The sequence below is a fragment of the Podarcis muralis genome, chromosome 4, assembly GCF_964188315.1.
Source record: "Podarcis muralis chromosome 4, rPodMur119.hap1.1, whole genome shotgun sequence".
NCBI classification, from domain to species: Eukaryota; Metazoa; Chordata; class Lepidosauria; order Squamata; family Lacertidae; genus Podarcis; species Podarcis muralis.
The window spans coordinates 8,723,427-8,749,301 of NC_135658.1; positions in this window are offsets into that span (position 1 = coordinate 8,723,427).

The following is a 25,875-nucleotide window of genomic DNA, read 5'->3' on the forward strand; positions in this document are numbered from 1 at the left end:
CATATAGATGTTAAAAAGCATGGGGGAGAGGACAGAACCCTGAGGCACCCCACAAATGAGAGCCCAGGGGTCTGAACACTCATCCCCCACCACCACTTTCTGAACACGGCCCAGGAGGAAGGAGCGAAACCACTGTATGACAGTGCCCCCAGCTCCCAACCCCTCTAGACGGTCCAGAAGGATGTTATGGTCGATTGTATCAAAGGCCGCTGAGAGATCCAGCAGAACTAGGAAACAACTCTCACCTTTGTCCCTAGCTCGCCGGAGATCATCGACCAGCGCGACCAAGGCAGTTTCAGTCCCATGGTGAGGCCTGAACCCTGATTGGAAGGGATCCAAATGGTCCGCATCCTCCAGGGGGGCTGGTGTCCCTGGGAGCCAGCCACAGACAGCTCCTTGAACTTGGTTGAGATGGTTACCCAAACACACGACTGAGAAGAAACAGACCCACCTCCAGATGAGATGCTGTCTTCCTGCTCCCCCCGCCTCCGCTCGCCCTTGAATTATTCACCCCATTCAATTTACTCTCAATCAATTACATGCCACAACAAGCCCTGCAACGGATTAAATCAGAGGCAGCAGCCCTTTCCTTTCGCCATTGTCTCGCCACCACCAAGAGGGGAACCAGATGTTCCCCGTTGTCGCAATAGGCCTCTTCTCCAGCCGTCGAAGTGATCTAATAAAGGGATCCGTTCCGTCCCTGCCTTTCCTACAGACCACCTCAGACATCTGTCTGCATTAAAGCTCATCTTGTGCATGGAGAAAAAGGCGTTTGGACAGGACCCCCCACCCAAAAGGGACTGTACCGACAAATTGTGCATTTATTAACCATGCACTCCCCATCTTAGAGCGCTACCATCCCTGGGATGACTTGCAAATGCAAATTGGCATGGGCGATGCACCGAGCCATGCGAAACGCCACTGGAAGCAGGGCAGGATTCAAAACAAACAGAGGCATTCAAACCAGCCTTGCAAATAAGGCCACAGATGCGCCTAGCCTGCTAAAGCATGGTAGGTATTTGGAGACTTGTATTGTAGGAAAAACGGATGCAGGTGGCGCAGTGGGTTAAACCACAGAGCCTAGGACTTGCCGATCGGAAGGTCGGCGGTTTGAATCCCCGCGACGGGGTGAGCTCCCGTTGCTCGGGCCCTGCTCCTGCCAACCTAGCAGTTTGAAAGCATGTCAAAGTGCAAGTAGATAAATAGGTATCGCTCTGGCGGGAAGGTAAACAGTGTTTCTGTGCGCTGCTCTGGTTCGCCAGAAGCGGCTTAGTCCTGCTGGCCACATGACCTGGAAGCTGTACACCATCTCCCTTGGCCAATAAAGCGAGATGAGCGCCGCAACCCCAGAGTCTGCCATGATGGGACCTGATAGTCAGGGGTCCCTTTACCTTTAAAGACCCCTTTGGAGAGGTCTTTAAACTGGACTCGAACCAGGAAGGCCTTCAAATAGAGAACTGCCCTTCCGCAGCCCTTCTGAAAGAGGACAGTCCTCTCTAAAGCAGTGCAAATGGCCAGCCTACTTTAGGTGCCAGCAACCCAAGCCATCTTGAGCGTTGAGGGTTGAAACCAGCCCTTTGAGTCGTTCCTGGAAGCAGAGACGGATCCACAGCAGCCTCCTTTGTCCCAACCGCCATGCGGGAGGCAGTAAACGCAGGTCAGGTAGCAAAGAACACAAAACGTCGAAGCATATAGAATGAGGCAGGTCTCCTCCCAGCTGTCACATCTCAGATGGTTCTTTGGCTGGGCATTTTAGTGGACATAGGATCGGTTCTCAGCCTATTCAACGCCTCCCCTTTTCTACACATTCTTTGTGTTTCCTCTAAACTGCGTTGCCATGTCCTCCATGAAAGCTGTAGCTCCGTGTGGGGGACTGGAAGGAGCTTTTTCAGCAGAGTATGTCGGAATTTATCGTTTGGAGGCAACGACGGCAGCAAGAATATTATTGGCCCAAAAATGGAAGCAAGAAGAATTACCGACGAAAGAAGAATGGAGGATGAAATGGATGGGCTATGCAGAACTCGATAAATTAACAGGAAGAATTTGAAATCTGCCGGACCAGAAATTCACAGAAGACTGGTGTAAATTTACTATTTGAAAAGTAATTGTGATGATCAGACTACCTTTGTAGGTTTGCAAGACGTTTTGTGAGGTGAATTATTGGAACTATTGCAAACATGGATAAAGGGGAGGATGGTTAGTTAAGATAATTAAAGGCAATCTGAATTTAAGAAATGCATATGAAGTGATTAAAACGGGGGACCATCAGAGGTGCTGATGGAAGTCCAAAAAAAAAAAAAAAGGTTGTATAAGTGGTGAAGTTTTGTGGTGTATTATAATTTATATGCTAAAATTAATAAAAATTATTATTTTTTAAAAAAGAATTTATCGTTTGGATGAAACGGCCCAAGATGTAGCTTTAAAAGGAGTGGGGGGGGGCAGGCTACAGACCAATTTCCCCTCTTCTCGGCCAGAGTTGCAGCTGGGCCCATGGGTTGGTACCAATGCAATCTTGATTTTCCTATGAAACGGGGGCTCTACCTCTCTTTTAAATCAGAACCAGTGAAGGCAGTGAAGGTCCTGTGTGAGTGCCTGGAGGCGGTTGGAGGATGGATGGCAGCTAACAGATTGAGGTTGAATCTTGACAAGACAGAAGTACTTTTTTGGGGGGACAGGGGGCGGGCAGGTGTGGAGGACTCCCTAGTCCTGAATGGGGTGACTGTGCCCCTGAAGGACCAGGTGTGCAGCCTGGGAGTCATTTTGGACTCACCGCTGTCCATGGAGGCGCAGGTCAGTTCTGTGTCCAGGGCAGCTGTCTACCAGCTCCATCTGGTACGCAGGATGAGACCCTCCCTGCCCACAGACTGTCTCACCAGAGTGGTGCATGCTCTGGTTATCTCCCGCTTGGACTACTGCAATGCGCTCTATGTGGGGCTACCTTTGAAGGTGACCCGGAAGCTACAACTAATCCAGAATGCGGCAGCTAGACTGGTGACTGGAAGCGGCCACCGAGACCATATAACACCGGTCCTGAAAGATCTTCTTTGGCTCCCAGTATGTTTCCGGGCACAATTCAAAGTGTTGGTGTTGACCATTAATGCCCTAAACGGCCTCGGTCCAGTATACCTGAAGGAGCATCTCCACCCCCATCATCCAGGCTGGGCACTGAGGTCCAGCTCCGAGGGCCTTATGGCAGTTCCCTCACTGCAAGAAGTGATGTTACAGGGAACCAGGCAGAGGGCCTTCTCGGTGGTGGCGCCCGCCCTGTGGAACGCCCTCCCAGCAGATGTCAAGGCAAAAAACTTTTAAATTTTACTTTAAAAAGACAACTGAAGGCGGCCCTGTTTAGGGAATTTTTAATGTCTGATGCTGTATTGTTTTTAATATTCAGAGTGGCTAGGGAAACCCAGGCAGATAGGTGGGGTATAAATAATTTAATATTATTATTATTATACCAAAACTGTATAGGAAATTATTCATGTATGCTACTACAGCGGCAAGAATGTTACCTGCCCCAAAATGGAAAGAAGCAGAAGTCCCAGCAAAGGAAGAAGAATGGATACAGAAACTTACAGAATATATGCAGAAATGGCGAAACTTACCAGAAGAATAAGAAATCAAGACAACAAACTTTTTATAAAAGAAAGGAAATGGTTTATTGAATATTTACAGAGAAATTGTAAACAGATAAGAACACTGGCAGGATTATTGTAATAACCTGCAGTTTTGTAAGAGTTTATATTTACAGTCGATGAATAAAAGAGCAAATTAAGTTAATTTGGATATGCAGAAGGTATTAAAAAATAAATTTAAGGAGCTGCAGAAAGAGGGGGAAGGAAGTTGAGTTTTGAAATGTTAAAATGATTGTAAAATCAGTGAAATGTATTAACCCGAAAAGCATAAATAAAACATGTTGTTGTTTAGTCGTTTAGTCGTGTCCGACTCTTCGTGACCCCATGGACCAGACCACGCCAGGCACTCCTGTCTTCCACTGCCTCCCGCAGTTTGGTCAAACACATGCTGGTAGCTTCAAGAACACTAGCCAACCATCTCGTCCTCTGTCGTCCCCTTCTCCTTGTGCCCTCCATCTTTCCCAACATCAGGGTCTTTTCCAGGGAGTCTTCTCTTCTCAAGATGCGGCCAAAGTCTTGGAGCCTCAGCTTCAGGATCTGTCCTTCCAGTGAGCACTCAGGGCTGATTTCCTTCAAAATGGATCGGTTTGTTCTTCTTAGTCCATGGGACTCTCAAGAGTCTCCTCCAGCACCAGAATTCAAAAGCATCCATTCTTCAGCGACCAGCCTTCTTTATGGTCCAGCTCTCACTTCCATACATCACTACTGGGAAAACCAGAGCTTTAACTAGATGGACCTTTGTTGGCAAGGTGATGTCTCTGCTTTTTAAGATGCTGTCTAGGTTTGTCATTGCTTTTCTCCCAAGAAGCAGGCGTCTTTTAATTTCGTGACTGCTGTCACCATCTGCAGTGATCATGGAGCCCAAGAAAGTAAAATCTCTCGCTGCCTCCATTATAAAAGAGCCTGCAAACAGAGCAACCGCTCTCCCAGTGATCCGTAGCTCCTTCCCGGTTGGACCCTAGGTGCTTAGGCTGGGACAGGAACAAAACAAGCTGCTGTATACTGAGTCAGACCATTGTCCACCTAGCCTCATGTAGTCTACACTGACTGGCAGAAGCTCTCCAGGGTTTCAGGCATTACCAAGCCTACTTAGAGATTGCAGGGATCAAACCATAGTTAGATCCTAGACACATCAAAGAAGCGTTTCAATTTAAAGCGTTGTCAATTTAAATAGGGAAAACAGGTGGGGGGAAACAGGGGCTCCACATCGCCACCTGGTGGCACCATGTTATGTCGCACAAACAGCCCATGGAAATCGCTTTTTCTTCACCAGTCTAGCTGAGTCCCTTTCTCCTGCAAAGCAGATGTGCTACACCAATGAGACACTGGGCCTTCCCAGTGACTAATGGATTCTTGGAACCTATTTGGAAACGTGTCTCTTAATAGTGCCATTTCCTGGCGGGCCGTGGGAGGGAAGCAGCAGGTGAAGGTCGCTGCCTTCAGCCTTGCCTCTCCTGCCATTTTTAAAAAAGGTCACGACTTGTTAATGGGCTAAAAATAAAGCAGGTTGTTTTTCACCAGAACTCTTGATTCAGTCACATGCAGATTTCATTGATTAAGAGCGCAATCGGACGTGATTTTAAATAAGATTCCTCGAGCGCAGCAGGACTCCTGTCTGAATGAACCTTCTTTAGCTTGTGCTGTGATTGGCACGGAAGAATCTGCCAACTTCTGTTGTCTCCATTTCATATTCTTCTTAAATTCAATTCTCCACATTTTGCAACAATTTCCGATTTCTTTTTAACGCCCTAATGAAAACCACCACCCCTTTAGAGCAGATTTCTCCTCATGAGCGCATTCTTATATGCGGTTTTGACTAAAGCACACTTTTTTTTTGCAAGCAATATGTCCCGATATAATGCATTTTTGTATGTTATTTTCATTAATATCTTCATTTTTATGCTCGCTTTCCCCTTATGAATGTATTTTTGTAAAAAAAACAAAAAACGCATCGCGAGAACTGGATCACAAAACTCCAAAAATTCCAAATGACAGCTCTATTTCAGTTTGTGCATTGTAATGCAAAGTGTGGGTTTGAGAGATGTGGTTTTGAATGAGATTGATGGCCCTGAGTTTTATCCCACCTGAAATATACTCGGAGTCGAGAGCGGATTTCATGCTCTTTATTCGGCTCATAGTGGTGAGGAGGAATGGAAGTTCCCCCAGAATGTCTGCTTTATATACATTATTTACACAATGGGCCCCACGTGATTGGCTAATTCCGGGATTCTCCTGTAGGCCAATCAGGTCGTGGATTCACTTCCACCTGGAGCTGGATTGGGTGACTCCTGTGGACCAATCAGACTGCTGCATTCTGAATCCTATTGTTCTAGGACCAATCAGACTGCTGCATTCTGAATCCTATTGTTCTAGGACCAATCAGACTGCTGCATTCTGGATCCTATTGTTCTAGGACCAATCAGACTGCTGCATTCTGAATCCTATTGTTCTAGGACCAATCAGACTGCTGCATTCTGGGTCCTATTGTTCTAGGACCAATCAGACTGCCGCATTCTGAATCCTATTGTTCTAGGACCAATCAGACTGCTGCATTTTGGATCCTATTCAACTCAGTACATAACACGGCCCATCCTCCACAGAGCTTAAGGTTGCATGTTTGCTCCCACAACAACTTTGTGAGGTGGGCTAGGCTGAAATAACAAACCACAATCTGAAACCATGGAGTGTGGTTGGCTCATGAACAGTGGTTTGCTTCAACTATGGCTTGTCATTATGTGTGAAACCAACAACTTTCCTTAACTATATTTTTTTTCTAGCCCTCTACCCTAGATTTCAAGGCTGGGCACAGCCCAAAAATAGAAGCAAGAAGAATTACCGACGATTGAAGAAGGGAGGATGAAGTTAATGGACTATACAGAACTAGATAAACTAACAGGAAGGATTCAAAACCAGAAATTCATGGAAGACTGGAGTAAATTTGTGGACTATTTGAAAAGTATTTGTGAAGATCAGACGACGTTTGTAGGTTTGCAAGAAGTTTTGTGAGGAGTATTATTGGAAGTATTGCAAAAATGGAGAAGGGGAAGGATGACTTGTTAAGAGATGTAAAGGCAATATAAAGTTAAGAAATGCAGAAGAGGCGGTTAAAACGGTGGATCATCAGAGGTGCTGATGGAAGTCTAAAAAGATTCTATAAGTGATAAGTTTTGTGGTACATTTTATAATTTATATGTTAAAATCAATAAAAAAAAATAAAAAATAAATAAACTGTGGTTTGTTTCACAGTCCAAATGCTTAACTATGGTTTGTTTACTGTGAATATAGTTAACTATATATATTTTTTTTCCTGGCCACCCGGCACCAGATGCTTATCTTTGTTGAACTGTTCAGCTGAGTTGTTCATATTTTGCATTTCTTTGGAATGCAAATTTTGATGAATCCAAACAAGAACACACTATGCAAACCTGCCAGTTATGCCAGCATCCTTATTCCCATAGTAACTGAAAGCCTAGATGCTGGCAACGGACAGGCCATCATTCATCCAAAGGCTGCGTCTCAGCTTTCCTCCTTTATAATTCCTTCTGGCCACAGAAGAGGTGGAGCCCCATTAAGCGATTCAGATCCACCCCCCTTGGCAGTTTGATTTCTCATTCAGAGCTCCCGAAGCGTTTCGCAAACACGAACAAGCCCATCCTGATGAGACAAGGAGGTGTCGGGTGTCCTCTGCAAGTCGAGGCAACCCAAAGAAGCTCAGCGGAGAGGGCCATTGTGTGTCTGTCTCCTCTCAAAAGGGTTTGGCATGGACTGTTGGCTCCAGAGCTGGCACGACTCGCGAGCTCAGCCCGAGGAAGGATGCCAGCTGGCTCGCCAACTCAAATTAAGCCAATTGCTTTGCTAAAATTGCTCTGGCATCTGAGGACCAAGCTGGTCGTGACATCCCACAGGTCTTCCTTCTTTTTGTTGTTGTTGTTTAGTTGTTTAGTCGTGTCCCACTCTTTGTGACCCCATGGACCCGAGCACACCAGGCACGCCTGTCTTCCACTGCCTCCCGCAGTTTGGTCAAACTCATGCTGGTAGCTTCGAGAACACTGTCCAACCATCTCGTCCTCTGTCGTCCCCTTCTCCTTGTGCCCTCCATCTTTCCCAACATCAGGGTCTTTTCCAGGGAGTCTTCTCTTCTCATGAGGTGGCCAAAGTATTGGAGCCTCAGCTTCAGGATCTGTCCTTCCAGTGAGCACTCAGGGCTGATTTCCTTCAGAATGGAGAGGTTTGATCTTCTTGCAGTCCATGGGACTCTCAAGAGTCTCCTCCAGCACCACAATTCAAAAGCATCAATTCTTCGGCAATCAGCCTTCTTTTACAGGGTTTTAAAACTGGGGGCTAGTAGTAATAACAGCAGCAGCAGCAGCAGTATTAGTAGTAGTAATTTATTTATACCCTGCCCATCTGGCTGGGATTCCCCAGCCACTCTGGGCAGCTCCCAACAGAATATTAAAAACAGGATAAAGCATCATACATCAAAAACTTCCCTGAACAGGGCTGCCTTCAGATATCTTCTAAAAGTCAAATAGTTGTTTATTTCATTGACATCTGATGGGAGGGCGTTCCACAGGGTGGGCGCCACCACCGAGAAGGCCCTCTGCATGGTTGCCTGCAACCTCACTTCTCACAGTGAGGGAACCACAAGAAGGCCCTCGGTGCTGGGCCTCAGTGTCTGGGCAGAACGATGAGGGTGGAGACGCTCCTTCAGGTATACTGAGCCGAGGCCATTTAGGGCTTTCAAGGTCAGCACCAACACTTTGAATTGGGCCCGGAAACGTACTGGGAGCCAGTGTAGGTCTTTCAAGACCGGTGTTATATGGGCTCGGTGGCCGCTCCCAGTCACCAGTCTAGCTGCTGCATTCTGGATTAGTTGTAGTTTCCGGGTCACCTTCAAAGGCAGCTCTACATAGAGCGCATTGCAGTAGTCCAAGCGAGAGGTCACCAGAGCATGCACCACTCTGGCAAGACAGTCTGTGGGCAGGGAGGGTCTCATCCTGCATACCAGATGGAGCTGGTAGACAGCCGCCCTGGACACAGAATTGACCTGCGCCTCCATGGACAGCTGTGAGTCCAAAATGACTCCCAGGCTGCACACCTGGTCCTTCAGGGGCACCGTTACCCCATTCAGGACCAGGGAGTCCCCCACACCCGCCTGCCCCCTGTCCCCCAAGAACAGTACTTCTGTCTAGTCCCTGCCTCTCACAGCCTACCCTACCTCACAGGGTTGTTGGGGGGATTAATGAGGAGGCGGAGAAGCACTTGCTTTGAGTTCCTTCGAGGAAAAGGGCAAAACCGAGTTGGCCGCCCTCAAGACCTCCTGGGAGGTGAGTTCCATACATAGCTGTCAACTTTTCCCTTTTCTTGCGAGGAATCCTATTCAGAATAAGGGAATTTCCCTTAAAAAAAGGGGAAACGTTGACAGCTATGGTTCCATAGTTTAAATATGTGCTGCATGAAGAAGGGCTTGATTTATCTGTCTTGAATATTTCAGCACTCAGCTCCATGAAGAGAGAGGAAAAGCTTTTCTCTGTGGAGCCAGTGTGGTGTAGTGGTTAAGAGCGGTGGACTCGTATTCTGGTGAACCGGGTTCGCTTCCCCGCTCCTCCACCTGCATCTGCTGGGTGACCTTGGGCCAGTCACACTTCTCTGAAGTCTCTCAGCCCCACTCACCTCACAGAGTGTTTGTTGTGGGGGAGGAAGGGAAAGGAGAATGTGAGCCACGTTGAGACTCCTTAGGGTAGTGATAAAGCGGGATATCAAATCCAAACTCTTCTTCTGTCCAATTTCTCCACCCCATGCAGCTACATTGCACCCCCTCCCCCCAAACCATCCCAATTTTCTATGACCAGCCCTGGAAATGGGCATTTTATTTTTCCTTCTTTTTTTTAATTTTTATTGAGTTTTCAAATTTTTTATAGACAACACAAACACACAAAGACAAAGACAAAACATGCATTATTTCATATCCTTACTTTCTTAACCACTTCCCCTGACTTCCCCTCACCCCACCTCTTACATCCCTATTCCAATAGTTGGTTCAGCAAGTCCTTATCTCTCATCCTTACAAAATTATTATTATTATTATTATTATTATTATTAACTTAACTCTTCTTGATTAACCGAATTTATCTTATACCAATCTCTTATAAACATTTTGCCTTTTTCTAAGGTCGACCCTGGTTCCCTTCCACAGATATCCCTTTTTTTCATTAAATATTAATTCTGCTATCTAAACACGAAGATCATAAAATTTTTAAAATTCTGCTCTCACCCCCCCCATTCCCCGGTTTCAGTCCCCTTCCAAAAAAATGTCCACAAAAACAACTCTTAGCCTGGATTTCTCACATCCGAGGCCCTTAAATCTCTGTCCGTCTCTCTCTGCCGGTTTTGTTGGTAGTCCTTTATGTTGGTCATCAGGTCTCGAAGGAGCTCTGGCACAGTAAAATCGAAGTTTCTTCCAACCTGCTTTCCATGTTCAAGAGGGAGGCCCCAATCATATTTCTTGTTTCTTTTAAATCCAAATATTTCAGATGCTCCAGGGGCTCCCTCTTCCATCTCAAGCAAATTCATAGTCCATAAGTCTTCTTCTTTGTATTCCACAAATGTAGGTTTCTGGTTGGTACTTTCCACCTGTACTTTTTCCACTCCTTCTTCCCTCTCTTCTGATTCTAAAGATGTCTCTTCCAGTTCGGCTGCAGAGTTTTTTTTTGTTTTTTTAAAAACTCATTTTATTTTTCCTTCTTGAGGCAACTTGATTTCTGAAGATTCTCTTTTTTAAAAAAATAAATAATATTTATTAATTTTTCAACAATTTAAACACAACACTACAAAAACAAAAAAAATACAACAATACAATACCATACAAAAAACACTACAAAACACTAACACAAACAATTAACAAAACAAAAACCATTCAAAACACAATCCAATTCCAATATCTTATCTTTCATTCACTTCTTTCCACGACCTCCTCACACCTCCCTTTTTGTCTTCCACTTCTATTAATTGTTTCAGCAATTCCTCTCCATCTTCCTCTGTTTTCTATCCGATTTCTGAAGATTCTCTTGCATTTCTTTCTTTTTTCTTTCTTTTCCTGTTTTATTAAGTTTTGTTAATATCATAACGTTATTATATATATTCTATAAAACAAAGAATACAAAACAAAATTCGTTCATACTACAATGCATAAATACATAACATTAATATATATGGTTTCTGAAAAAAAGGTTTACATAATGAAATCAATTCAAAATACCATCATGTTTACCTTTTTTAAAAAAATAATTTCCCCCTCGCCCCTGCTCAGGCCTTCCTTCTTCATATCTTTATCCATGTACACAGTCTGTTCATTCGAGCTTGTATGTTAGGGTTGGCTTCCCCTCTTTCTATCCAGTTCCTGTAAAATGCCCATTTATTAGTGATTCTTTGGCATTTATTTTCCCATCTATCCTCTGCCACTATCTGTGCAAATATTTCTGATTGTACGTATTCAAAAACAATCATTCCATTTTTCCATATTCCATCTGGCCTTTTCTTTCCATCCCAGAGCAATAACTGCCATTCCAGCTAGAATCAGAATCTTGTACAACCCTTGCTTATTACTTTTTGCTTTGTTATTTCCCAGTATTCCCGAAAACAAGAAATCCCTATTAACTTCTATGTTTATTTGAAATAATCCAGAAATTACCTTTATAATCTTTTGCCAATATTCCTTAACCAGATTACATCCCCACCACATGTGTGAATATAGTCCTTTTTCCTGACCACAATGCGTCCTCTTGCATTTCTAACATACTGTGCATTTAATGTTAGAGTTAATGACACTTTTTTTGTATATAATTTTTATTAAATTTTCTGTTTCACAATTTAAAGTACTCATTTTTACATCCTTCAGATACCATTGACTTCCATTCTTCTCTTTCCATGTTTCGTTTTAATATCATAAATCCCTGCATATTTTACATAAATTAAACCATTCAGTATTCTATTACTGCATCCACCAAAAATTACTTACACTGTTGAATTTATCTTAATGCTGCCAGCGTTTTCAGCTATACACAATTATTTCCTATATATTCAACAAACGTTTCCTAGTCTTCTCTAAACGTATGTTCTTCTAGTTCTCTTATTCTATATGTTAAGTCTGCAAGCTATGCATATTCCATCAGTTTAAGTTGCCATTCTTCTTTAGTTGGAACCTCGTTCATTTTCCATTTTGGGGCTAACAAAACATGGGCCGCAGTAGTGGCATACATAAATAACCTTTTTTGACACCTGGGAATTTCAGTCTGAATTATCCCCAGCAGAAAGGACTCTGATTTTTTTTGGGGAAAGTACTTTTAAACATTTTTTTCCAATTCATTATGGATAGAGTTAGTGACACTTGTCATAAATTATGATATATTGCTCTCACTGCAAGTATGGATGGACAAAAATCCATTTGGAGCTGCAGAAATCCCTTCGCTTTGATCAGCAGACAGATCAATCTGTGTTGACAACATGGCTGGTTATTAGGAGGTATAAAAAAACGGGAACCACAACAAATGTCCTTAAAAGCGCATTGCTTACTTTTAATTATTTTTTATTTTGGCAGTTTGCATCTTGAAAACATCCCAGAGCAGACCTTGAAACTTTGCAGACTCCCTACGCCTTTTTGGCTGCAATCTGAAATGGCACCTCTCCTCCTCCTCCTCCCTTGGTTACTAGCCTTCCCTGACTTGACAAACCCAAGGCTCGCTGGGTCCTTTTCCGCCTCTCCATCATGGCATGTGTTATGTACTGAGCTGAATCCTAGAACAATGGGATCCAGAATGCAGCAGTCTGATTGGTCCGCAGGAGCCACCCAATCCAGCTCCAGGTTGAAGTGAATCAGCAACTTGATTGGCCTGCAGGAGTAGCCAATCAGGCTCCTGGATGAAGTGAATCAGCAACCTGATTGGCCTGCAGGAGCAGCCAATCAGGTGTCAGGAGGAGGTGAATCCGCAACCTGATTGGCCTACAGGAGCAGCCCAGAATTAGCCAATCACACGGGGCCCATTGTGTAAATAATGTATATATAGCTAGGCATTTTGGGGAAACTTTCATTCATTTGCTACTACGAGCTGAATAAAGAGCATGAAATTCACACTCAACCCCGGGTATATTTCAGCGTGTCAAATACTGAAAGGGTATTCATGGTGCGAAGCTTCCTTCCGCATCCCTCTTTGCTCAAGACAAATATTTCAATAGTTCAGCAAACATGCTCTTCCCACCAGTTGTGACGATGGATGGCTGCTCACCCGCAGAAGGAGCTCAGTGCTGGATTTACGTATAAGCTAAACAAGCTTATACGTATAGCTTAGGGCCCCACTCTCTTGCCCCCCCCCAAAGGAAAAAAACCCACTGGATGTACATTTCCAAAATATAAGATAAAAAGCAAATAAAATAAAACGTATATACAGCAACAGTGTTTTGTGTTGCGTAGGCTCCTATGATGTAAGTCATGGACCCCGCCTGCTAGCCTGCTCCCTAAAATATCACTGGTTTGCTATTATTTCATGTTATAGTAAGTTTCTAGAGACTAGATTATGAGCCTTTGTAAACTGTGTTTCTAAATGAACTTTTGTTATTGCCAAATGCCAATGTGTTTGCATTATTAAGTTTTTTAGGAATAAAAAACCATTTTAAGTTAGAGCTTAATAATTATTTCACTATTAATATACTGTATTTCAGTTCAATAATTCCTTTGATAAAATACATGTTTTGTTATGTGCAAATGGCTTGAGATACCTATTAGGTCCATAAATGACCATATAGCGTATATTCAACACAAAAAAGAGCGACAATTTGTTGTTGAGAAACGACAGCTGGACGTATAAAGGGCCCCATTGCTTAGGGCCTCATCAAACCTAAATCCAGCCCTGGGTGTATAGTTAGGGTGGTCAGGTCGGGAGCTCCCCAGAACCTGAGATTTCAGGGCCCAAGCCTGAGACAGTGATGTCACAGGGGGAGGGCTTCATTTTGTGACATCACCAGGTGGTCCGCGACCAATGGCAACAGCTGGAGAGGTATCATCATGATCTTCCGAGGACTGACAATTGTGGGACACCTCAGCAGCGATTAATGAATTGATTATTTCTCAGCCCGACCCACCCTTTGTGTGTCCTGATATGGGGCAGGGAGGACAAAATAAGGCTCAGATTTTTTAATATATTCATTATTATTTATTGAATTTATATACCGCCCTATACCAGGAGGTCTCAGGGCAGTTCACAGAAAAGATCGCAACATATGTAAGCAGAATGAAAACAACAACCCAATTACACTGTTAATGGAGAAATCTGAGGGCTCCCTTAGACAAAAAACAAGGACACCAGCCAGGAATACCAGAGCAAAACAGCAGCCAGTAGGCTTGGTCTTGATTGAAGACTGTCGCGACAGGACTCCCACCTGCCACCAGGTGGAACAAGATGGAAGCTCAGAACAAAAGAAGACCCCAACTTTTATTAGCTACTAATCCCCCAAGCTACACCCCTAGAACTACATCACAACTACATCACGACTACATCATAGATACATCAAGAAAAGGAGGGGTTGCGAGAGGGGTTTGTGGAGGTAACCTGAGTATCTTGTCACCTGGCTGGTCTCTCCTTTCCCCCTCCCCATGAGTCATTTCCAGAGGACAAAGGGGAGCTGGCAGTTTCCTGCCCCCAGAGGGAAGATCTGATCATTGTCCTTTGTTCCAGTCCGTGCTGAATCCACTCCCATATGCAAGTTCTTTGTGATCTTGATGGTCTTCTGTCTAGGACCATCAAGGTTGGCATGCCAACTGGGTAGGGCTCCTGCATACGCTCAAGGGATTATGGCTGTCCTGTATCAAACCATCTCCTTTTGATAGTCCTTCCTTCATGGAGCAAAATAAAAGTGGACTGCAGTAGATCCGACGTACGGTTGATTTTCTATGAATTTATAAAAGAAACATCGCGTATGTCGTGTGTGAGTGTGTGTGTGTGTGTGTCGAGTTTGTACATACTGAATGATTGGGGGGGTTCCGGCAACAACCCCCCCCCCCCCAGAAAGACCCACATTTTAAAAGGGTATAGGATGTTGATCAGGTCAACCAAAGGCCTGGTTAAAAAGGAACCTTTCGATTCTGAGGGCCAAAGGGTGGGTGAGGCCAAAGGGAAGAGGGCGCAGAGTAATTAATGTAAATTACAGCTTTGTACAGTAGGGTAGTTTCTATGTAGACTTATGTGCCCTTCTCTGCCCTCCAGAGAAGCAAGAGGCATATTCAGAATTTAAGGGCAAATTCTAGCTAGGCAAAAACGATCAAGGAGGGTGCAAAGCAAAGCCCTGGGGTGTGTGGCCTGGGGAGCAACCCGAGGGCCAAACAGAGAAGCATGGAGGGCCACATTTGCCCCATAGACCTGAGCTTCCCCTCCCATGTTTTTTATCCTGCAACACCACTGTCTACCTACAGTTAATTTTTCTTTAATGGGAACAGAAACAGAAATAAAGCTAAGTAATATTTTAAAGCTGGTTTTTCATCGTAAACGAAAGCTTCGACTTGACCCAGCAGCGTTCTCGGTTTCATAGCTCATTTGACAATTGACCACAACCAAATAATTGGTAGACAGCTGACCACATTTGATCAGTGCACCAACCCTCGCGTTTCAAACATGTCATTATTTTCTCCGGTGAAAATGGTTGCGGGATGTGTGTGTGTGGTGTTAAGAGGAGTCAAACCCAACTCTTTCCATTCTGGGGACTTGACCGTGACCTTCCAGATTGTTTTTGGCAATGCAGGGGCTTTCATGGCAGCTCTCGGTACGTTCCAAATTTGGCATAGCAGCTCGGAGGAGGCCGCTGCTGCACACTAAGCAGGCGTACGACGGCTGGGCTGAACTCATCTGCAGAATTTCCTCCCAAGTGGCTATTTAGAGAGCTTTCGTTTCCTCCTCAGGCCCTAGCTAGCAGGGAAGAGACACCCGGGTTCCGCTTTCATAGATCCCAAGGCTGCTGCACCTGACCGTGCAACAGAACACGCCAAGCATGTTTATTCTTCTTCTTCTTTTTACATAAGGTAAAGGTAAAGGGACCCCTGACCATTAGCTCCAGTTGTGGCTGACTCTGGGGTTGCGGCGCTCATCTCGCTTTATTGGCCGAGGGAGCCGGCGTACAGCTTCCGGGTTGTGGCCAGCATGACTAAGCCGCTTCTGGCGAACCAGAGCAGCGCACGGAAACGCTGTTTACCTTCCCGCCGGAGCGGTACCTAGTTATCTACTTGCACTTTGACGTGCTTTCGAACTGCTAGGTTGGCAGGAGCAGGGACCGAGCAACGGGAGCTTAACCCATTGCGGGGATTCCCAGTAGTGATGTATGGGAGTGAGAGCTGGACCATAAAGAAGGCTGATCGCCGAAGAATTGATGCTTTTGAATTATGGTGCTGGATGAGAATCTTGAGAGTCCCATGGACTGCAAGAAGATCAAACACATCCATTCTGAAGGAAATCAGCCCTGAGTGCTCACTGGAAGGACAGATCCTGAAGCTGAGGCTCCAGTACTTTGGCCACCTCAGGAGAAGAGAAGACTCCCTAGAAAAGACCCTGATGCTGGGAAAGATGGAGGGCACAAGGAGAAGTGGATGACAGAGGACGAGATGGATGGACAGTGTCCTCGAAGCTACCAGCATGAGTCTGACCAAACTGCGGGAGGCAGTGGAAGACAGGAGTGCCTGGCGTGCTCTGGTCCAGGGGGTCACGAAGAGTCGGACACAACTAAACGACTAAACAAAGGAAAAGTGGGAAAATCCAGGATCAAATCTGAAACCGGGGTGGCTACTGTAAATCTGAGATTGTCCCTATTGAAGTTATTTTTTATTCAAGTCAATGCCTTGAATGTAACTCAGCAACCCTTGTTTCATGCTTGCAACTGTTTTATTTGTTCTGTCATTGGATATGTTGTTGCTGAAACCTGCCCAGGGAAGATAGCTAAGAAAATGAATGAATGAATGAATTCACAGCTGCGTAACTCTACAATTTTCTTTGTGTGGAGCGACTAGCTCCATAATCACTGCTTTATGAAAGGTCAGAGGTTAATGTTAGATGCAGCCTCAAGAGTGAAACTGTGATGGCCTGGGATTCAGACTCGGAGGCTGAACCTGAGGGATCCCAGCCTGCACAGGATTCCCCGCCTCCAGAACCAGCTGAGCCGGGGCTGGGGCATGAGCCCGAAGGGTCCTCACCTGTGCTGGATCCTCAGGTGCAGGCACCAGTTGAGTCTGCTCTGGCTCCTGAGGTGATGGAGGACCCATTGCCTGCAGGTGCTCCACTCTCAGCCCGTCAGGGGAAGCTGAGGTTGCCTCTGGGTCCAGTAACCCTCCAGCCTCTCCTGAGCTACAGAGGCTCAGGGCAGAGAGGCGGAGGGAACTAAGTTCCCGCAGGAGGAGTGCTCGCCTCCAAGCCAGGAAAGGCGAGTCACCTGAGGATCGGGGCCGCCCTATGCCTCGGAGGAGATAAAAGCAGGCCAGCCCCAGTCCCAAGTTGCAGAAGCAATGTTGCTGATTGCCAGTTCCTGCTTGAACCCTGTCCTGCTTTCCTGACCTGACCAGCCCTGGTTCCCTGATTGGATGCTGCTCCTGACTTCACCTGACTCCATGCCCTGCATCCAGCTACAGCTTCTATGGGCTGCCTCCTTGTGCACCTTTGACCATGGACTGGACTAGGACCTCGCCTCTCGGTTAACCCACGGGACCAGCACAGAAACTGTGCCACGAAGAAGCCAGCAGAACCACGACAAATATGCCCGTGGTTCAAGTTTCGCATGCTTTGTGGAAGAGGGTGCGGCTATTGCGCCGCTAGCAGGCTGTTGCGGGACACCTGTCCTGGGGTGCCACTTCTGAAAACAGGCTGGACAAGACAAGCCCCACATCACAATCTGTCCCTGAATGGCTCATTTTTCGTTCTTAAACACACACACACACACACACACACACACACACACACACACATTCTTAAGCCACGTGCAAAAAGTCTGCAGCCGTTTGTCCTTGTGACATAACCACTTTTTCTGCTCCCAACAAAAACACAATTAAGACCTTTGCTGGCTAAATCGACGTTATCGTTTTATGTCCCTGTGTCCTCGTTGTTTATCTCTTCCTCCCAGAGGAATTTGGGCTTCCTCAGAACAAGATGTGCCGAAGGGCTGGAGGACTTGTGATTCTAGGTAACTTTTCCAGAGAAACTTGTCCGAGAAGTGCTGCTTCTCTTTACGGAGATGAGTGATTACTTTACATCTCGCTTACTGCCGCCTACACACGAAACACACCCCGGTGTACTGACAACGACCTGAGTCACTTGCAAGAATTCCTCTCCCAATATCCAGCAGGCATTCCCACCAAACCAACACCTTTCTCTTCCTTTGATGACGTGCCGCTGACGTGGAAGTGAGCCACGGTCCAAAGTCAACAAGAAACCTCGTTTTCAAGATTTCTTGGGAAACGCTTTCTCCAGACAACTTCCCAGCAGGGCCGAGATGGATCATACACAGAATCATAGAATTGTACAGTTGGATGACCAATGGTCAACCCTCTGCAATACAGGAATTTTCCCTCCCAACCTGGGTCTTTTTTCCTTTTTCCTTTTTATTGGCTTTTCAAAATTTTATACATTTTGACTTTAACCATTTCAAACATTAAAATAAAAGGTTCTTTTGAACCTTCGGACCTCCTTTCCTCCCTCTGTGGGTTCTACAGTGGTACCTCGGGTTATATACGCTTCAGGTTACAGACTCCGCTAACCCAGAAATAGTGCTTCAGGTTAAGAACTTTGCTTCAGGATGAGAACAGAAATCGTGCTCTGGCGGCGCGGTGGCAGCAGGAGGCCCCATTAGCTAAAGTGGTGCTTCAGGTTAAGAACTGTTTCAGGTTAAGTACGGACCTCCGGAACGAATTCAGTACTTAACCTGAGGTACCACTGTATATTTAAGATTAAATTTACTGCATCTTTTACCATTGTCCATCTGTTATATATCCATAATTACCGTAGTAGTTGATTCCACATTACAAGTGTCAATACATCCCTACCAGGGATTTTAACTGTTTACAGCGGTCTTTTAAATAAATTAAAAATCTGCTCCTTTTTAAAATCTGTCTTTAGAAAATACTTGATCTTCCTGGTTTCGGATCTTCCCCGTCAGTTTTGCCATCTCTGCATCAGTTTCGTCTTTTCTTGGTGCTTCTCCTTCCTTCCATCTCTGGGCTAGTAGCATTCTTGCTGCCATCGTTGTGTACATAAAAAGTCTTTTATCCTCTCTTGGTATCTCTTCGCATATTATACCTAACGAAAAGGCTCCTGGTTTTTTAACAAATGTGTTTTCTTTAGTTCATCATTTCCCAGAAAGCCTTTATCAGTGTACATGTCCACCACATGTGGACCTTTACATTTCCAGCATAAATTTGAGCTCATTTTGTACATTTCTGCACATTTACACCGACAGCGACACCAAAGTGGGTTTTGAACCCACAACCGAGGTTAAGAGTCACCGGTCTACCAACTGAGTTATCCGAAATGAAGCTACTTTACTTACGCATCGGAGAGAACAGGCTTTGCAGAAACAGAAGTTGCAAGGCGGAATTGCAAAAGGAGGCAATGTGAGGATAGGCGAACCCACCCATTTCACTTTCTCTTTTTTCCAATCTTACATCCACTTCTTTACATTTCCACATCGGCTCGTGGTTTTTTCTTTTTATCCCCATGAAAATATGTCAACACTGTAGTGCAAATTCCTCCTAATATACACAATCTTGAATGCTTTTTTGCCTAACATATCCATTTTTAAAAAGCACCCCCCAATTATAATGCATTTTTGTGATTTCCACTAATACATCTCCTTTTTATATTTATATTTTTGATTATCTAACGTGTACGCATGCGGTTTTCCTAAAAGATGGGTATTGACATATTAAGAACAGGAGTGTTTGTTGTTCCGCTAGAAAGCTTTTACTGAAAGAAGCAGATCTTATTCTCCCAAATTTGCTTTCAATGTGAGGAACTGCTCTCCTTTTCCTACCTTGTAGCGATCTTTAAATATTTTCTTTATCTTTTCCGCGTCATGTATTATTCATTTCTGTAACTGAATTTGAAATGATTTTCGATTTCCTTGAAGACGGACTAGGAGAGTTAAAAACATGTTGGATCAATACAACTTTTTTTTCTGCTCTACTGCTTTATGCTTTTGTTTGCCCACTTTCATGGGACTTTTCTCACTGCAGATGGCCAACTTACAGTCTCCCTGCTCTCTGTTCCTGGGCTTCTTCGTCTCCAAACCAGACTTGAACTGGACCATTGAAATAGAGTCGAGAGTGGAATATACTCAGAGCTCTTTATTCAGCTCATAGTGGTGAGGAGGAATGGAAGTTCCCCCAGAATGTCTGCTTTATGTACATTATTTACACAATGGGCCCCACGCGATTGGCTAATTCCAGAATTCTCCTGTAGGCCAATCAGGTTGCAGATTCACTTCCACCTGGAGCTGGATTGGGTGGCTCCTGTGGACCAATCAGACTGCTGCATTCTGGGTCCTATTGTTCTAGGACCAATCAGACTGCTGCATTCTGAATCCTATTGTTCTAGGACCAATCAGACTACTGCATTTTGGAGCCTATTCAACTCAGTACATAACAACCATCCTACAAACAGAGAACACACATTCAATAAAGGACTATCCTCCATAATGGCCCTGTTACAGATGCCACCTAATACCCATTCCACATTTGTAAGAAATGGATCTCTTAGTGTGGCAGCAGGCGCACTTTGGAACTCCCCGCCTATTGAGATCAGGCAAACACTTTTGCTGTACTCTTTGCGTGTTGAGTTCCACAGTGCCACCCCCCAAAAAATTCACACTTCACACCAATTTTTTGTTTAAGGTTTTTGGCATAATTTTTGGCCACAACTTTATTCAAATACAAAAAATGTGAGTGGTTGCTTAGGCATTGGTTTGACTATCTGTCCTTGCCCCCACAGGACAGAGCTGGCACTTCCGGACTCCACCGGAAGCCAGCGTGGGAAACAAGTATTGGGTGAGAAATGAGGCTGGGAATCAATCCAACACTTCTCACCCTCATGTTCCGGTGGGGCTTGCACGGCCCAAGCCCGGCTCCACGGACAGGACGAAAGAATGGCAAGCCCCTGGATTCCTTTAACGGAATTCCCTTTCCGCATCATTTGGAGGGATAGGCACTTATCCCTCCAAGAACCAATTTAACCAATGCCTAACCGCCAACCTTACAAGTTGTGACGATTTGCTACATAGTAGGCAAAAACCAAGTGGCACAGCCAATCAGCCAAATGGCAAAATTCCTACCAGGCCCCCGCTCAAAGGCGGACGACCCCTAGACAGGCATAGCAAGGTCAATAAACCAGAAACCACCCTATAAAAGGGAGGGGGGCGGGTGATCCGATGCAAAACGGCCAAGAGGACGGCCCATCGTCTTGGCACCTATATTTATATACTCTGACTCCTCCTCCGAATTAGCAACACTCAAAAATCCCCAGCAACCCAATTAACCCTTTAAGGGTTTGGGTTCCACCAAAATTTGCCTAGTCATGAAGCAGTGGCCTGTTCCCCAACCGCAACACGTGCTCTCTGCTAGTGAGAACACGCTTTCCAGTGTCCACTAAAAGCATTTTCATTCAGGCAAGCATCTCCAGACATGCAGAATGCTGGCGTGTGCTTTAATCGGCTTTTCAACTTATCGTTGATTTTAATTATTTTCTGAACGTTTTAAATAGCTGATGTCATTGACTTATTATTTCCTTAAACCACACTGAGGTTTGTATGTTTTTATCAATCAAGCGGCACAGTGGAACCTCGGGTTGCGGACTTAATCCGTGACGAAGGCACGTTTGCAACCCGCAGCGTTCGCATCCTGAAGCGCCACGTCTGCGCAGGCACTATTTGGCACTTCTGTGCATGCGCAAAGTGCGATTTAGCTCTTCTGCGCATGCATGAACGGCGAAACCCAGATGTAACCCATTCCGGTACTTCCGGTTTTCCCGCGGTCCATAACCCGAAAAAAGGTAACCTGAAGCGTCTGTGACATGAGGTATGACTGTATATACATTCTTTGACATATATAACAAAGACCTACATCGGCTCCCAGTACGTTTCGGAGACCAATTCAAAGCGTTGCCGCCCTCCGGACCTCTTGAGGAGGAGACACATGAAGGAGGACCTCAGAAGATGATCTCAGGATCCGGGTAGATTCATATGGAAAGAGGGGGTCCTGGAGGTATTGCGGTCCTGAGCCGTTTAAGGCTTTATAGGTCAAAACCAGCACTTTGAATTGGGCCCGGAAACTAATCGGTAGCCAGTGCAGTCGGACCAGGATCAGTGTAATATGCTCAAACCATCTTGGTCCAGTGAGCAACCTGGCCACTGAATTCTGCACTAGATGAAGTTTCCAAACTGTCTTCAGAGGCAGCCCTACGTAGAACGCATTGCAGTAATCTAACCTTGCAGTTAACAGAGCATAGACAACAGAAGCTAGGCTACCCCTGTCCAGATAGGGGCGTAGCTGGGCCACCAGCCGAAGCTGATGGAAGGCACTCTGGTGTTGCTGCTGATCTTTAAAGCCATACAGTAGTACCTCAGGTTAAGAACTTAATTCGTTCCGGAGGTCCATTCTTAACCTGAAACTGTTCTTAACTTGAAGCACCACTGTTAAGTTGTGGGTGAACATATCAGACGACATAGCGATTCTTCAAACAGCTCTTCTTTATTCAGAGGCCAGAACAGAACTGAACTGAAGGGCTCAGTCAGCCTGCTTATATAGAGCTCCAGTACAACGTTACTGTAGCATCTTTCTAAAACTATCCAATCACTGAATGTCACTTTCGATCCTTCATTTGCATAAAAACTATCCAATCACTGAATGTCACTTTCGATCCTTCGTTTGCATAACTATCTACAGTATCCCCCTGCTGGCCCAGGGTGAGAACTTCAGTACATAAGAACCACTTTAGCTAATGGGGCCTCCTCCTGCTGCCGCGACACCACTGCACGATTTCTGTTCTCATCCTGAAGCAAAGTTCTTAACCCAAGGTACTATTTCTGGGTTAGCGGAGTCTGTAACCTGAAGCGTTTGTAACCTGAAGTGTATGTAACCTGAAGCGTATGTAACCTGAGGTACCACTGTAATAGCCTTGGCCCAGTAGACCTGAAGGAGCATCTCCACCCCCATCATTCAGCCCAGACACTGAGGTCCAGCTCCGAGAGCCTTCTGGCGGTTCCCTCCCTGCAAGAAGAGAGCTTACATGGGAACCAGGCAGAGGGCCTTCTCGGCAGTGGAGCCCTTCCTGTTCAACGTCCTCCCTTCAGATGTCAAGGAAATAAACAACTGTCTGACTTTTAGAAGGCAGCCCTGTTTTGGGAAGCTCTTTGCGTTTGATGTTTTGTTTTGTCCCTTTGTACTTTGTTGGAAGCTGCCCAGATTGGCTGGGGTGACAGAACGAGATGGATTTGGTATCAGAAATATTCTATTGTTGTTGTTATATAAAATAATGTCGTCCAGCAGTCCGCTTTTGAAAAGGGCCTTCTCCAGAAAGGCTTGTTATTTGAAGGAGACGTTGTTTATCAGACTGCAAGAGGCAGGATTTCAGGGAAGAGCTTCTTCTCTAACTATGCATATCTGTGAGTCCATAATTCTTGCCATAATGGCTCTTCTCTGCCAGTCGCTAGAAACAGCAGAAGGAGAGAGTGATCTTGTGCTCAGATCCAGTCCCTGGTCTCCCACAGGAATCTGCTTGGCCTCTGTGAGGATGCTGGAGGAGATGGGGCATCGGCGTGGTCCAGCAGCTCTTTTTTCATACACTCTTGTCCTTCCTTGCAGTTTGACTAGCATCTGGTGTGGGCTGGCCAAGCAAACCATGGTTGAGGAATGGTGCACATTATGCCAAGGCATGGTTAAAGCAAGCCAAGGTTCCCGAGCCAAGAACACACCATGGCTTCTAATCCAGAATGGGGCAGCTAGACTGGTGACTGGGAGTGGTCACCGAGACCTGTAGGTCCTGAAAGACCTACATTGGCTCCCGGTACATTTCCGAGCACAATTCAAAGTGTTGGTGCTGACCTTCAAAGCCCTAAATGGCCTCAGCCCATCATCCACTGAGGTCCAGCTCCGAGGGCCTTCTGGCGGTTCCCTCCCTGCGAAAAGTGAGATTACAGGGAACCAGACAGAGGGCCTTCTCAGTGGTGGCACCCGCCCTGTGGAACGCCCTCCCATCAGATGTCAAGGAAATAAACAACTATCTGACTTTTAGAGGACATCTGAAGGCAGCCCTGTTTAGGGATGTTTTTAATGTTTGACACTTTATTGCTTTATTATTATTATTTCTGTTGGGAGCCGTCCAGGGTGGCTGGGGAAGCCCAGCCAGATAGGCAGGGTATACTACTACTACTACTACTACTACTACTACTACTACTACTGCTGCTGCTGCTGCTGCTAATATTATTATTATTATAGTGAAAATAGTGAAAATAGCACAGTGTACATAAAATTACAGTCAACTAATTAAAATACATTCTAAAATCAATTCAGGATCAAATTAATGGCAACCATTGGGCTAGAGTTCTATGAGGATTACAGAAGGAGAGAGGGGGGTCAGACTGTGCCTTGGCCAAATAAATGATGATGATGATGGTTCGCCACTGTGAGAATGGGATTTGACAGGCCACTGGCCTGAAATCAGCATTGTCTTGTTGTGCACTGCTTGTCCTTGTTGAAATGAATATCAGGATGACCACATACCTCACATGCTTAATTACACAAATTATGTAGGTAGGTACCATAGTTTGCCACAGGAAACAGCAGTAAGAATGGCATCGTTTTTGGTGGCGGGTGAACTGTAGTAGAACGGAAGCAATGTTGGCTACACCGAGCAGAGAGTAGAAGAAAATGACGCCTTTGTAAATCCATAGAGTCCTCCTGTTCCAGCTTCCAGCCAGCCCTGCCCTTTTACAGGATACTCTATTCATAACTGTCAACCGTCCCTTATTTGGCGGGAAACTCCCTTATCCCAGTGCCGTGTCCCGCTGCTGTCCCGGATTGATGATGTCCCTTAAATTTCCCGGGTTTCATGCTCACCAGGCTCAGAAGGGAAGCAGCGGCTCGGGGTCCTCCGCCGCGAGAGAGCGAGAGAGAGCGCACGCATGAGCTGCCGCGTCTCCGCTCTCCCTTTCCCCCCTCAGGGGTGCGTCGTGAGGAGATGGGTGGCAGCGGGCAGGCGGGCAGCCCCTCTCTTGCGAGACCTCCACTGTGCTGCCAGGGGAAGCTGGAGGCGGCAGCGGCTGAGGAGGTGGCCTGAGGGAGGAGGAAGAAGAGGGGATGAGGAGGGATGCAGAAGGGCGGTGCTTCAGCGGCACCTCATGCCGGGCTCGCGGGCGGTGTGGGTGAGAGTCTCCCTCCCTCCCTCCCTCTCTCTCGGGCGGGGAAGGACCGATGGAACTCCTGGCGCCAGGACGATGGCAGCCCCGATGTGCTGCTTAGCATCCCCTCCAACCAGTGCAGCATCTTAATGTAGTGATTTCCCCCTCTATTTTTATAAATCATTTGTCCATCCATAGTTCAAATTTTTACTACAAGTTTTCTGTCAATCCTACCAATGTATGTAACTCTTTACAATAGCTTTTCAACTAAATTATAAGCTTTCCCCATTCTTTATTAAAGAGGTCCTCTTCCTGGTTTCTAATTCTGCCTGTAAGCTTTGCCATCTCGACGTCGTTCATCAGTTTTGTCTGCCACTCTTCTTTGGTCGGAGTTGTAGACCCTTAGGGTCATCTAGTCCAACCCCCTGCAAAACACAGTGAGTGGCAGCCAAAGCAGCATGGCTCCATCAGTGGTGGATTTCTGTATAAGCTAAGCAAAATCCCTTATTTTGGCTGCTGATCCCTTATTTTCAAGGCTGCTGGCCCCTTATTTTCAAATCTGTAAGTTGACAGCTATGACTCCATTCCACCCGCTCTCTGCTCCAAGGCACTGACCCATCCACACACTGACCAGGCCCAGACCTTTTGAGTTCCACAAAAGTGGAGTCTTGTCCCTGGCAGGTTTTCACTAGGATAGTGCAACAACAAGAAGGTAGAAAAGCCCAGCTGCCTTCCTTTGCCCTCCTTGTGTGGTTAGCGGTCCCTCTCCGTTGTCTTGGATGAGGTTGCGCCAGAGTACAGGGAAAGACCTGCTCTTTTCTGGGAAGGAGGACAG